Source organism: Myotis brandtii, unplaced genomic scaffold, assembly GCF_000412655.1.
Source record: "Myotis brandtii unplaced genomic scaffold, ASM41265v1 scaffold143, whole genome shotgun sequence".
NCBI classification, from domain to species: domain Eukaryota; kingdom Metazoa; phylum Chordata; class Mammalia; order Chiroptera; family Vespertilionidae; genus Myotis; species Myotis brandtii.
In genome coordinates this window covers 1,784,365-1,795,581 of record NW_005355115.1, presented here as the reverse complement: position 1 = coordinate 1,795,581, position 11,217 = coordinate 1,784,365, and the positions used below count along the sequence as shown (strand labels likewise).

Below are 11,217 nucleotides of genomic sequence, written 5' to 3'. Positions count from 1 at the left end.
ACAGATGCATATGTTTCATCTAATATACACTGATGGGATAATGTCCAATATTAGTCCAGGGAGCTAGCTAATGTTCAACATAAGTAGCATAAAAATATTTTATTTAACCCTTCAGGTCTGAGCAATTCCATTTACCAACCCTACCAAGAAAAATAAACAACATTGCATTGTATTCTGGTTATGTCAAAAAGAGCAAGTCTTGGCTAATAATGAGTTTAACTCATTATAGAAAGTTAGTGATTCTAATTCTTACAATTGCAAAGTATTTTGTTTTTACCTCCCTGGAAATTATTTGAGATTTTATATTTATCCTATGAATTGTACAGGATCTATCAGAAGGGATGGGTCCAAAGTTGCGCTTTTGATAAGCAGTGAATTTGGGTCAGTCTGACCCTTGGTATCCTACCTGAAGCTTTCCCTCATGACGAGTGAGTTAGGGCTCAGTGTAGTGACAGCGCAGTGTGGTGAAGGGTAAAGAGCAGAGCCTCTGAGTCAGCATGAACTAGGCTCTAGCATCCTGTCCTTACCACTCCGATGGTGTGAATTTGGATGGTAAATTAATCTCTAGAATCTCTGATTTTCATGCATGATTGGAAATAATACTCAATTTTTTTAAGAGTTAAGTGAGCTTACAGTATTATGTAAGAGGATTTGATAAGCTGTAACTTACCTAGTTAGGTCATATCAGGGTTTTTTTGTGTGTGTGTTTTTTTTTTTAGTTCTTTATTGATAAAAGTATTACATATGTCTCCTTTTCCCCCCATTGACCTCTCCCAGGCCACTCCCACCCCCCAGCACATGCCCTCACCCCCCTAGTGTCCGTGCTCATTGGTAATGCTTATCTGCATGCATACAAGTCCTTTGGTTGATCTTTTACCCCCTCTCCCCAGTCCCCTGCCTTCCCTCTGAGGTTTGACAGTCAGTTTGCTGCTTCTCTGTCTCTGGATCTATTTTTGTTCATCAGTTTATGTTGTTCACTATATAGGTTATATCTTTACCTCATTTCTGTAAATAGTTTTTATTGACTTTGAATACACATTTGAATTACCTGGGTAACTATTATTTCCCTGACAGGCGCTAGATTAATAAAATTGAATAAATCATTGAAAATCTGACTGCTTGTCTCTGAGATCATGTAGCTGCCCCCACAGCAATAGTGAGCACACTGGGCTGGAAATGTTAGCTCTCAACCCAACAGAGTTTCATTTGTATGAGGAAATGTCGTGGGAGGGAGGGAGGGGACTTGTAACAATAGATTATATTTTCACAGCTCTTTTATATTACTTTTTACAGAGCTCTTTATATACATTACTGATTCTTGGCAACTTTGATAGTCTTTTCCGCTTCCAAAGGATTACACCATTTGCAAAAGTTCACACAGTTTTTAAATGGCAGAACCAAGACTCACTCCCCGGTCTTCAAACTCCAACTCATTCCCAGACTCCAAACAGCATATTAAGCCACTGCTGAAGATGCTCTGTTACCTGCTGTGTCAAGTGTCACCTCCCTCTAAGCAAACTGGTGACCTGAGGAGGAGAGGGGCTCTCCGGTGTCTGACACCAAGTTACCTGCTCCCCCAGCCCTGGAGTAAAGAGCTGGTTTTCCAGACAGCTGGTGGACTCTCTTATACTCAGGGGCGTCTTGTCTGTAGTCTTATCTGAGAGCCAAGGGCAAGTGGTCCTTGGGTGTGTGGCTTTGCAGAGGAGAACAATTTCCCCCCAAATTAGAGGACTAAGATGGGATTGCCAATGGTTTTCTGTACTGAATGAGGCTTGAAAAAACCTAAACAAAAAACTGGTCATCTACTATCAATATCATCTCAATGAAAACATTTCATTCCACCTCCAAAAAGGAAGGACATACTTTCAGAAGAAGGAACAGCCCTTTCATGAAATAAATCCAGCTCTAGGAACAATCCTTCCCTCCCTGTCTTCTTTCCTCTTTGTTCCCTTCCTTCCTCCTCCCCCCTCCCTCTTTCCTTCTCATCTCAGTGAAGTCCAGTCCATGAGCAGGCCTTCAGAACCAGAATCGAAGCTGAACTCTCTGTTCACCCTGGGAACGCATGCCTCTTCACTTTGGTAAAGATCCCTGGGTGGGAGTGGATTAAAGCTTTGTGTGTCTCTTGGAGTCTCTGAAATCTGTGTGTTTCCAAGAAATGTGAAAGATAAAAATACGAGTGCACCACGCTGTAGGAAGGCCTGCAGCAGAGCAGAGTCGGGCCACCAAAGTGTTGAAACGTGCCCACTGAAAACAACAGGGACCCACTGCTCCTCTTCCCAAAGGAGGTGCGAACAGCTCAGCTGCCATGGAAAACTTGTAGTTTGAGAGCTGTCCATGCACTTGACAGCCCCAGAGGGCTCCTTGGGGAAGAGCTGGGTGGGTCCCATCAGAAAAGGGGGGAGCTGTGTTGCTTGGAGAGCAGCGCTCAGAGTTGGATGGTTCCCTTTGCAATGGGCAGATCGGGTTTCCCTCTGATTGTATTTAATGCCCCTGCAATCACAGTTCAGCATGAATCACTTCATTTCCTTTATGTTGTCCCACCCTCCTACCCGCACCCCTCTACATACACTCAAACCTCCCTGAATAGTTCCCAGAAACTCCCCTCCAAGCCCAGTTCTGTGGTACTCAGGACTATCTTTTGGGTTGGTTCTGCCATGCCTATATGGAAGCAAGGAACAGAGAGGAGATACAGATTCATTCAGTCTTTTGTGAAGACCCTTTGAATTCTGCAGACTATTGAGTGCTGTCCATGGACCAGCAGATTTGGCATTCCCTTCCAGGATGCTTGTGAGATGTGCCCACTCTAGAGCTACAAAATCAGAACCTGCATTTTAACAAGGTCCCCAGATGTTTTGTGCGTGCACGAGAGGCTGAGTAGTGCTGCTGTACAGCACTCTGGAAGCTAAAATGCCCCCAATGTTGGCCTCTGCCCACAGCTGACATGCAGCTGATAGTTTTCAAAATATTAAAATCATAATTCCCATACAACTAGAGAGTGAGCACGGGTCAAAGATTTATTGAACTCATCAATCAAGAATGCTGCAAGATGGCCCTGGACGGGTAGCTCAGTTGGTTAAAGCACCGTCCCAATACTCCAAGGTTTTGGGTTCAATCTCAGGTCAGAGCCATGCATGATTCAACCAATGAATGCAAAAATAAGTGAAACAACAAATTGATGTTTCTCTCTCTCTCTCTTAAAAAAGAAAAAAAAGAGGCCAATTGCGGGCCGACAGCCTGCGCCAGCCTCACGCGGGTGCCCGGGCAGTGTGCCATCACTTCCCCCAGCCTCGAGGGTCCCTGGGTTGCTTTGGGATGATCGGCCAGAAGATACTCTACTCCTTCTTCTCCCTGAGCCCCACCAGTAACCAGCGTGGTGGCCGTAGCTGAGGAGAGCGGGGATGCAGTGGTCAGTCCTGCCAAGAAGGCCCGAGTGGAGTAGGAGGAGCCCAGCACACTGCCCTCGTTGCCACTGAGCCCCAAGCAGTTGGTCCGCATCCAGAAGAACAAGGCCACGGCCCTGCTTAGACTCTTGGCTCAAAACGTGCCAGTGGGTTTGTATGAGAGTTGGAAGAAGCACCTCAGCAGAGAGTTTAGAAAAACGTGTTTTATAAAGCTAACTAGAGGCCCAGTGCATGAATTCGTGCATGGGTGGGGTCCCTTGGCCTGACAGGTGATCGAGGCCTATCAGGGGGCTGGCCAGCCAGGGGGAGGGGCTGCAGGAGCACACTGACCACCAGGGGGCATCTCCTGCATTGAGCATCTGCCCCCTGGTGATCAGTGTGCGTCATAGCAACTGGTTGACTGGTCATTCTGGCTGTTCTGGTCGTTCGGTTGTGATGGTCATTTAGGCTTTTATATATATAAATGGGATTTGTTGCAGAAGAAAGAAGATATTACACTGTTTATCCACCCCCACACCAAGTCTTCACATGGACCCAAATGTGCAACATAAGAGACGTGAAGGTTGTCATCCCGGGACAGGATCCATATCGTGGACCCAACCAAACTCATGGCTCTGCTTTAGTGTTCAAAGACCTGTTCCATCTCCGCCCAGTTTGGAAAACATTTATGAAGAGCTGTCTACAGAAATAGATGGTTTTGTGTATCCTGGCCATGGAGATGTATCTGGGTGGGCCAAGCAAGGCGTTCTCCTACTCAACGCTGTTCTCACCATCAGGAGCATCAGGCCAGTTCTCATAAGGAGAAAGGTTGGGAGCAATTTACCGATGCGGTTGTGTCCTGGCTAAATCAGAACTTGAGTGGCCTCATCTTCTTGCTCTGGGGCTCCTGTGCTCAGAAGAAGGGCAGTGCCATCGATAGGAAGCGCCACCACGTGCTGCAGACCGCCCATCCCTCCCCATTGTCGTGTGCAGGGGGTTCTTTGGGTGCAGACATTACTCAAAAACCAATGAGCTTCTGCAAAAGTCTGGCAAGGAGCCCAGATTGGAAGGATCTGTGACCCTGAACTGGAAGGGAGGGGGTCCTCTGGGCAGTTTCTAGGAGCTGCTATTGAAGTATTTGTCAGTGACAAAGTGGAATTGAGAAAATAATTTCCCTAGTGATCCTTAAGCACTATGCAAACCAGGGAAGAAAGTTTCAGTAAAGGGGCCATGTGCCAGGCTGCCCAAAAGTGGCAGCGTTATCCAGCAGAGACTGTACCCTGTGACCACGTGTCTGTCTCAGGAACTTGGCTTTGGCTTAGAAGACATGTCAAAGTTTTGGGAAAGGAGAGGACGTCAAATTCTCTAGACTCTCCTCCCCTCTGTTTCCTTAGTGGTTGAAGATGGGGAGATAAACACCTTTTTAGTATCTAAGTCAGCCACTACTCACTTTTACCTGTAGGTTAAACGTTAGGTTGTAAGGTGTTGGGTGTTTTTATATAGAAAGGCCCCCTTCGCACATGGGCCAGGTCCACTGCCCTTAGATCCTTTACAGAGCCCTCAGGCCCCTCCTGGAAGGAAATGGGATTTTTTATTTTTATTTTTTTTTTTTTTGCCAGTTCCCAGAAATTAGGGGTCAGTTTCCTGATTGTAGCAGAAAAGAAAATTCCTAAGAAACAGTCCCTGCTGTGAGCCTTCGGACTGGCAGAGGCCAAGAGAAGTGGGCGGGGCCTTGTTTATATTGTTCTCTGGGTGTTTCTAGGAACAAGCAGTGGAAGTTGAACAGGAAGGAGGAGAAAAGGGGATTTTTTTTTTTTTAAGAGGGGAAATGGTTTTCTCCCATGTGTATCTTGAACTGGGAGAAAAGGCAGCATAGTGCCAAATGCTGTTTTTTCTGGATTGAAATCACTTTGGGATACCATTTTCTGAAACACTGGAGAATTTAGCTCTTTTAAAAAATACTTATTTGCACGGCCGATGTGGTTCAGTGGTTGAGGGTCGACCTATGAACCAGGAGGTCACAGTTCAATTTCTATGTGGATGTTTTGCATCTTTTTAATCCCTTGTTTAAGAGACCATCTTTATTAGGTCTGAACCTCCATCCTAGGTCCTGTTAGAGATGCTGTTAGCTGGGCTCAAAGTTAAACCTGCTAGAGTTTGGTAATAAAAGGTTGTGGAAGTTAAAAAAAAGAATCCTGCAATATGCTAAAAGGGTAAGTAAGATAGAAACTTTAAATACAAAATTAGTTAATGGCCTATAGGACAATACAACCATAACCATTGAAGTTATGTGTTCTAGTATACAGACATTACTTGCATCAGTGTCACATAAAAATTACGTTCAATTAATTTACCTCCTACAAGTTAACATCTAACTTTACTAAGTCTGGGCTCTTAATCAATCCTATATAATAAAAGCATAGTACGAAAATTGTCCCCTTGACTGGGAGTTGTCCGGGAGTTCGACCAGGTGACAGGGCCAGCTGGAGGAAGGGAGGGAGGCCCCGGCCGGCAGCTGGCAGCCACTAGGGACCCTACCAGTGCACAATTTTCATGCACTGGGCCTCTAGTATTAAATAATAAGCCTAAGCAACCATCCAACTGTCCAACCGGTAGCTATGATGCGCAATGACCGCCAGGGAGCAGATGCTCCGACCGGTAGCTATGACGCATACTGACCACCAGGGGGCAGATGCACAATGCAGGAGCTGCTGAGCTGCGGTGACTTGGCAGCTGCCGTTCTTGGGTGACATAACTGGAACCAGAGAGGAGGGAACCCAATTCCGGGGTGCGTCACCTGAGAACCGCCCTCTCGCAATCTGGACCCCTCGGGGGATGTTGGACAGCCGGTTTCGGCCCAATCCCCGCAGGCCAGGCTGAGGGACCCCACCTGCCAGAGAAAAGCCGCTCACTCCACAGATGCCCTTCGAGCCACAGTGCCTCCCCAGGTGAGGCAGGCCCGGAAGAACCCGCAGGAGGTCGGCTCCAGGGTGTGTCCGGCCTGTCTTGCCCAGTACCGCCCCGCAGGCCACCTTCTAATTAATTTCCTTTCAATGTGCACAAATCCATGCACCGGGGCACTAGTATTAAATAATAAGTCAAAAAGGCTACATCCTCATGATAGAATCAGAGTACTCTTAGGAAGGCTTATGAACTGATGCTCTAATATGACTCTAAAAGGGGACTTAGTAATTCTTTGTGTTATTTCAAAATTTTAAATAATATTTCTTAACATAGAGCAGGACCAGAGGGGTGCTGTCAGCTTCCCCCTGCCACAAGGCATCTTGTCCTCCCACCTTCCCAGGACACATGTCCCACTCCACTAGGCTTCAACTCTCCTCATGGGAGTTACTTCATGATTAGAATACAAGACTGAGGCGCTGCCTCTGGAAAGCACCCATGAAGATGCCTGGGGCTTACCTGGGACAGGAACCAGAAGAATGGGAGTCTTGTCTATTTCTCTTCCTTTAATGTGGTGGCATTGGACTTCTTTAACTGCTAGATATTACAGTCCAGCCCTCAGGAGATAAGAAACAAACTGAGCATTCACAACGAGAAGGTGAATTCAAAAAATCCAATACTCTACGTATTAAATTACTTTTGCAATGGCCAGAGTTATCCCAGATTTAATCATGTGGTAATTTTTTTAAATTTTTACTAAATTTATTTTTTAAATTTTACTAAATTTATTAACATTGGTTAATAAAATTATGTAGGTTTCAAGTGTACATTTTGCAATACATCATCTGTATATTGTATTGTGTGCTCACTACCCAAAGTCTAGTCTCTGTCACCATATATTTGACCACCTTTACCCTCTTCTACCTCCCTCCACTCCCCATTTCCTCTGGTAACCACCATAATTTTGTCTCTGTCTGTGAGTTTTTATTTGTTTGTCGTGTTCATTCATTTGTTGCTTTCACATGTATATCCCATATACGAGTGAAATCATATGATTCTTGACTTTTTCTGTCTGACTTATTTCTCTTTGCATGATACTCTCAAAAGTCATCTATGTTGTTGCAAATGGCAATGTTTCATTTTTTCTGATGGCTGAATAGTATTCCATTGCATATATGTACCACATCATCTTTGACTAATCATCTATTAATACTTCAGTTGTTTCCATGTGGATAATGCTGCAGTGAACATAGGGTGAATATTTAGAGAAACCAATGAGTTATGAGATCTATGTTCCATAGTATTGGTTTTTTTTCTAACAAGTGAGCAATTTGTAAATGTTGTATGGGAATATAAGAATTAGATTTGTATGTTATCTTTCAAGTACATTTTTTTTTTAATTTAAAAAGGAAAAAAGAGAAGAACAAGTTATCAGATACCAGGATAGGAGCTGAGACACAGTGAGCAGGTCCAATGAGAATCTTCCACATGGGCACCCGGACCAGCAGGAAGCGTGGGTGTGTGGCCCAGCAAGGAAGGACTGATGGAATGTGGGGCCGACAAGTGAGGGAGACACAGAATTTACTTTTATTCATTCAGTGTTTATTCACCAACTATTATGTTCTGGACATTGAACTAGCAAGATGAATAAACTCAATCTCTCTTTTTCAGGGCTGGTATAGTCAAGGCATTTTTACGCTGGGCTTTTAGAAGAGGCTTCAGGGAGCACCTGAAATTACAAGCATAATATTGTGTTTATGTTCATTTTTCTGGGAAGAGTCCATGACTTTAGCCAGAATCCCAAAGTGTTTGTGTCCTCAGACAGAATCCAAAGAGTAAGTAGACGTGAAATATTAAGCAGAGGGCTCAGACTCACAACATTTGCATCATTAGCACCAGAGACCAACAACGTGAGCAAATTGTCATGCAGAGTATGAGTAATGCCTGTTTAGAAAGTTTTCTTAGGGAAATTCCACAAACCTCCAGTGTTGAGTCGACCTAGGACAGGGGTGGGCAACCCCTGGCACGCGTGTCAAAAAGCCAGTAACTTTTGCTGGCACGCGAAACCCTCTCTTATAATCTTCCATTTACAATTTTGTTCTTAATATCAACTTTTTTATTTTTCAGATAAATTAAGTGTAGGTGCACTGCCCCCTTGTGATAATGAACCACCTATCTTTTCCCAGCGTGGGTGGTGTCAGACGGCCTAGTACAGGGGTGGGCAACCCCTGGCACGTAGTAACTTTCGCTGGCACGCAAAACCCTCTCTTAAAATCTTCCATTTACAATTTTTTTTTTTACTATCGACTTTTTTATTTTTCAGATAAATTCAGTGTAGGTGCATCTTAGATAAATAAATAATTTTACATAACAAGTTATCTTAAAGACCATAGACATGGATTGACGAGAGAGGGGAAGAGCAATTTCTATGCCTCTGCCTTAACTCTCCCTGCCTTCCTAGATCCGACCAGTGTTTTGGTTTCATCCACATACGCTTGTGAATCTTTGTTCTCAGTGATGAATTTGTTAAGTCTCGCAATAGGAGTAGCCTGGCGGATGAAAGTAGTAGCTCGTGCATATCTCTGAAGGTCACGAAATATAAACCTGATGTAAAATCTCTGTCATCAGTGATGCAGCAGCAAAAGTCCCACTGATAATATCAAATGGAGTCATAAAGTTTTCTGTCGGACTATCAGTGTACATGTATACATTAAAAAATAAATGTATTTTTCATCATCATATACTGTGTTTTTGTCGCTCGAATGAATTTTATTATTTCTTCAAGGTTCTTCACATACGTACACCTTAAGAGATATCAAGTAGGTGTAACATGTTCTCAAAAAATTAGGGTTGGCATGCAGAAGAATTTTGAGTCAGAGATTTTGCTGGTTTTGGCATGCACTCACAAAAAGGTTGCCCACCCCTGACCTAGGACAATGGTGACTTACCTGAGCTGCCCTTAAAGTTACCGCTGCTTCTATCTGAAAAGTCCGCCTCATTCTCTCTGCTTTCCTGGGACCACATCCATGGAGTCTTTCTAGAATTTTTAAACCCTCAGAGGGCTCTTATTCCTCTGAACTTCTGTGTCCCTTGGCCTGTCTGGTCTTATTAATGACTCATGAATTTCTTTTCTGTGCATTGAAAGCATTTTTAGAGCAGGGACTGGAATGCAGAGGGTGTTACTGCTTTGTGTCCCAACAGCATTGGGCTCAGTGCCATGCAAATACAGCCAGTGAATGGGACTAAGTTTTTATTTTTTTGTCTTCTAGGTCCCCTGTGTAGGAGAGGGCGGATTCTTCCTCAGGTCCTCCAGACAGGAACAGAAAATAGAGAAAGACACAGATGAGAACCAAAGGGGATGGAGTAATGACCAGGACTCCTGTGTAGAGAATACAGCCTCCATTTTACTCCAGTTCTAACTTGAACCATTTCCTTCCCGAATTGTTTGGCACGAAAACATTTTAATGCTGCTGGAGGGAGGTGGGAAAGAAGGTAAGGTAAAGAAAAATGGAGTTTGAAGAGGCAGAAACTGTAAGAAGGAATACAAACTACAGATTCCAGAGAAAGGCGAGAAGCTGTGCAAATAAACAAAGAAGAGGAGAAAGTTCCCCGGACAACATGGGCTCATCATGGTGCATGCGTTGCCCACAGCTATGTTTGCACAAATATATCAGGGGTATCAAGAATGTTATAATGATACTCCATCACCCATGGTTCTCATTTTAACCACTGTAATAAGCAAAACATACAGAGCACATTGCTGGCTTTAAAGACTATAATTTTCTCTGAGGAGAAATATTGCAAAAAGGGAAAAAGAGAGAGAGAGAGAAGAAAACATGATATTTTGTTCTGTTCCTAAAAAAAGCATTTTTCCCCTTTCTTTGCTCCTCTTTCCTTTCATTAAACTGTCCTTAAGTGCTTTTAAAGAAAACTAAGTAGGCCACAATTCTGGGCTGCTGACTGAATAATTATAAGTCTGAGAGGTTGTTGGGATGGTCAGAGAGAGGCCTGGGTCTCTCTGAAAACCCAGAGACCCGTGGGGATTGTGCCAGTTGTGGCTGGACGCCTCACGTTGAAATGATTTCTCATTTTGAAGGAAAATCAGGGACATTCTTATCCTTATTAGTCCTCTGAGAAGTTGGGCCACTGCCAGATTTTATTGGAAAATTGCAACAAAAGAAATTAGAGATAGTGAGTTCTGCAAGGGCCTTATATTCAAAGGGTTGCGCTAGCAGCATATCGAAACCAGATTATTTCCAGATCAGCTCTGCTCTGTGAACTAAAACATACCCTTTGCTTTTTAAATAGTCACATCTCCTTCGATTGAGATTCTTACTGTTAACTATCGTCAGTTTCTGTGTAAGAAGTTGTTACAAGATCACCATAGGGAAAGTTACCAAAGAGATGGGAGGGGACTCTGCCACCAAACCAAGGGGTTCAAGCCAACTGGACAAGCATCTTCGTGTCTATTGGGACCCAGGAGATGGCTGGGCACATGGGGTGGGGGCCAGAAGAGAGGCACAACAGGAGTCAGGACACACTGCCCCCTGGAGGACAGGAGATCGATTTACAGGCTCACGTAGAAAGTGGTGACTGCAAGAGGCCTGAGAAGGAGTAGGTGTGATGCTTGAATCCCTCTGCGTTGCCAATGTCTCAGGTGTGGCCCAGCATGGAGGGAGAATACAGGCTCGAGAGCCAGACACACCTGGCTGGCATTGTATCTTAGTTTTTGCTCCTCATTTGTTGTGACCTTGTTGGTTGTTACCTACCCTTTCTTGGTTTCTGAAATGAATGGGTTGTAGCAGAGAATTTCCAAGTCGCTTCTTATTCTAAATTTCAGAGATTCCTCATTTTCTAGTAACTTTTCTGCAAATGTTATGGATTTGCTCCAGGTCATAAGTATAGCTTCCAGGTGTTTGGTGTATGTGTGTGTGGG

General features: G+C 44.1%; 1 pseudogene; it reads left to right on the top strand.

Annotated features, from left to right (window-relative positions):
* Window positions 1–421: 421 nt before the first annotated feature.
* LOC102252267 lies at window positions 422–4,459 on the top strand (annotated as a pseudogene).
* Window positions 4,460–11,217: the final 6,758 nt, after the last annotated feature.